At 43.3% G+C, this 3,783-nt stretch overlaps 1 pseudogene; it reads right to left on the reverse strand.

Annotated features, from left to right (window-relative positions):
* Window positions 1-435: 435 nt before the first annotated feature.
* On the reverse strand, window positions 436-2,708 carry LOC127687646 (actin, cytoplasmic 1-like; annotated as a pseudogene).
* Window positions 2,709-3,783: the final 1,075 nt, after the last annotated feature.

Below are 3,783 nucleotides of genomic sequence, written 5' to 3' on the forward strand. Positions count from 1 at the left end.
AATGTGGTAACTGGCTCAGGAAGCTCACAGCCTCCAGACACCCTGGGTCAGTCGACTGTTACTTAATAACCGGGACAGAACATTTCGTGGTGCTCACGTGGAGCCATCAGGCTGGAGATTTCTCTTCCATAGTGTGTTCTACACAGCCACCAAGTGACTGAGCCACATGGACTAAGGACTAAATCAGGATGTGTACAGGTTATTAAACATGTAATAAGGGAACAGTTAACTTTAATACATAGTTGATCATTAATCAGCAACAAGTTCTACAATCCAGTGCTGATATCAGACACAAGCTTCAAGGACAAATTTCTTCTCAAAGGCTTATTTTTTTTTTTTGAGGCTAGCATGAGGTGTGTACTTTAGCCAAGACAAATTGATACTTCAGAATCAGCTCATGCTGGAGATGTCTACTCTGTTCCTCTACAAGCATTTTCATGGAACAATGGTGGGACCCAACTCATCATACTCCTGCTTCCTGATCCACATCTGCAAAATGGTGGACAATGAGGCCAATATGGAGCCATTAATTCAGTCTTAGTACCTATGCTCTGAGGGATTGTGCTCAAGGGAGCAATGATCTTGATCTTCATTATGCTGGAAGACAGCATCTTGATCTTCTGCATCTCGTCAGCCATGACTAGATATAAAGTGGTAGAGCTGACAATGGTCTCATGGAAGCCACAGGACTGCATGCACAGGAAAAAGCACTGGAAGAGCACTTCTGGACACTGAATCACTCATTGATGATGCCAATCTCCTGCACATCAGGCAACTAGTAGCTCTTCTCTGAGCAACAGGATGATGATATAGTGCCCATTTCTTGTTCAAAAACCAGGAACAACACAACCTGTCGTTAATGTTATACAATCTCCTATTCAGCCGTGGCTTGAAGCTATAAATAACACTCACTAGTCAAGTTCTTTGTGTGGTAGTCTGTCAGGTCTCAGCCAGCCAAGTCCAGACCAAAATGGACATGAAGAATGGAATAGTCCTCATAGATAGTCGTTGTATGTGTGACCAGGCACCAGGAGTCATGACAATGCCAGTGGTTTGCCCAGAGGCATACAGGGACATCACTACCTGGATGGCCACATACATGGTTCAGGTGTTGAAGGTTTCAAACGTTATCTGTGTCATCTTCTGTCTCTTAGCCTTAGCATTGGGAGTTATAGCTCAGTCAGAAGCACTGGGCTTTCCTCACTGGCTACATGCAATTCATTGTGTGGTACCAGATCCTCTCAGTTAGTGACAATGCAATATTCGATGGGGTAAATCAGGATCAAGATATTCCTCTTGATCTTGGACTCTTAACCCACATAGGAGTCCTTCTGTCTCATGCCTACTATGACAACCTAGTATCAAGGGTACTAGTTAATGAAGGGAAACATGACTTTGCAGGCATGTTTATCAGCAAAGTCAGCTTTGCACATGCCAGAGTCATTGTCAATGATGTGCACAGCGACTTCTTCCATTAAAATCAGTCTAGGACCAGGCAATGGAGCAGAAAGGGACATGCAGTGAAGATTTTTGGCAGAGAATAAGTCACTTTTTTGTTCTTTAAATATATTTATTTATTTATTTTATAAATATTATGTGCCTGAGTCTCTCTCTCTCTCTCTCTCTCTCTCTCTCTCTCTCTCTCTCTCTCTCTCTCTCTCTCTCTGTGTGTGTGTGTGTGCTTGCTCCATATATGTAAGCACCCTCTGAGGTTAGAAGAGAGCATTAGATCCTCTAAACCTAGAGCTATCGTACAGTTACATGATGTGGGTCCTGGAACTGACCTGGGTTCACTGTAGGGGCGATAGATGCTCTTAACTGCTGAACTGTCTCTGTAGGCCCCACCATTTCTTTCTTCGTCTACCTTAATCCCTTAAGCACCTCAGCTTTGGATTGAGGAGTGGCTCGCTAGCATAACTTTCCTTCACACCATTCATTTTCAAACCTCCACTTGGCTCTAACACTGCCTTCGATTTGACTCTACATATTAGTCTCCCTGCCTGATGTGTAACTTGGTTTCTTTTTCTTCCTGTCTGAGCTCGAAGAAAGCCATGGCCTTCTTCTTTCATATACCCACAAATGACTTAGAAATGTTCTCACCTAAACCTACATTGCTTCCTTCTGCCCCCCACACTACATTAGATATCAGCAAATCCTTTTTCCCATTATCAGTGGATGCCATCTCTCTCCCAGTGACTTCTTCCCCTCCCCGTTTCCCTTCCCCCTCCACCTCTCCCTCTTCCTCCCTCTCTTCCCTTCTCTCTCATTTTTACACAGCTCAGCCTCTGCATCACTATAATCTTCTTCATCACAGGTTTCCCCTTTTGCTTAAATCCATTATTCTGACAGTGTCTGGGCTCTTTTTCTAATCACGGTTAGCCTCACAGCTCTGATTTAAGAAGTGGGTTCACACTGATTGTTTCTGTCTGAGTTAGGGCCATGACTGCTGCCACAATGTTTTATGGGAACGGATAATTTGGTCTCTGAGAACTTGTCCACATACAATGCATCCTGCAAAGGGCAAGCGTGCTAAGACAAGGCACCATTTAAAAGCACAATTGCTGCTTTGGTAGGAGTTGTATGCAGCCCATTCTCTGGAGTTAATTAGCTCTTTGTCTTACTGGACTGATTATATTTCAGGATCACCCAGTCTGTGTTTTTCTCACCTGTGTTCCAGTTGTCCGCCGCTTTGCTCTGCCTTCTTCCATTGCTCCTGGCCAGTGATGCAAGCAACAGAGAAAGCCAAGAGAGGGGGAAAAAAAAGATGGCGATTAGGAAGGTTACTATGGTAGCTTCCACTATTTCTGTAGCCTTCACAGTATAAAGTAGACCTTATTAACATGGAAGCTTCCCAGCAAAGCCCAAAGATAGGTGCATAGTTGGTATACTAATGCTACAGCATAGTATAAAAAAACAGAAGTACTGGGTTTAAACAGCTTATCCAAGTTGTACTACTAAAGGGAGGTTGGATGTGAAAGAGAGGCACAAAGTTCCAACAGAATTCACAGATTTATGTGCAAGAGATTGGACTTATCACATCAGAGGTCGCAGCTGATACTGCAGCCTGTACTGGTGAGAGCAGATCCTAGCAATAGTTAGTGTGTCTAGCATGGAGAGCAGCTGAATAGATGGAAGAAAGTATAAAAATTGACAGGAAACTATCATGTAGAGGAGAGAAAATTTAACTGATGGTCAGTTATAGAAAGAAATGTTTGGCTCCTCTGGTGGTAATTATGTCCTCTAGAAGTGAAAGAGTCGTAATACCACCATGGAAGAATCCTATTATTTTAAACCTGTGTGCATACAGGCCAAATGGAAGCAATTCTTTCATACCTTGGCCCAAGAGGTATAAGGCTCAGGATTCTCATAATTCTCAACAGTTTCATGACCTGTTATTTCTTCCTGTTTTCACAGAGCATTCGGATTGGCAAGTGTCGACTACAAGAGAAAAGAACTGACTCTCACAAGAAACTAAGGAAGTGCTAAATCATCCTAAACATTGTCAGCAGCCTTGAGAGTCATGGAGTGAATAAAAGCGTCTACAAGAGGGCTTGTTGTTACTTCTGTGCTATTTCAAACACTTAGAAGCCAGCAATAGGTTTCCAAAAGTGGAAATGCCATCCTTAAATTGTCCCCCAGTGTGGTAGTTTGAACAAAACTGAGCACCATAAGCTTATAGGGAGTGGCTGTATTAGAAGCTGTGGCCTTGTTGGAGCAGGTGTGTTCCTGGAGTTGTCTTTGAAGCCAAGTCCCAGTGTTGTTTTCTCTCCCAGCTGCCTGCTG

This window comes from Apodemus sylvaticus, chromosome 1 (genome assembly GCF_947179515.1).
Source record: "Apodemus sylvaticus chromosome 1, mApoSyl1.1, whole genome shotgun sequence".
In the NCBI taxonomy this organism is placed as follows: domain Eukaryota; kingdom Metazoa; phylum Chordata; class Mammalia; order Rodentia; family Muridae; genus Apodemus; species Apodemus sylvaticus.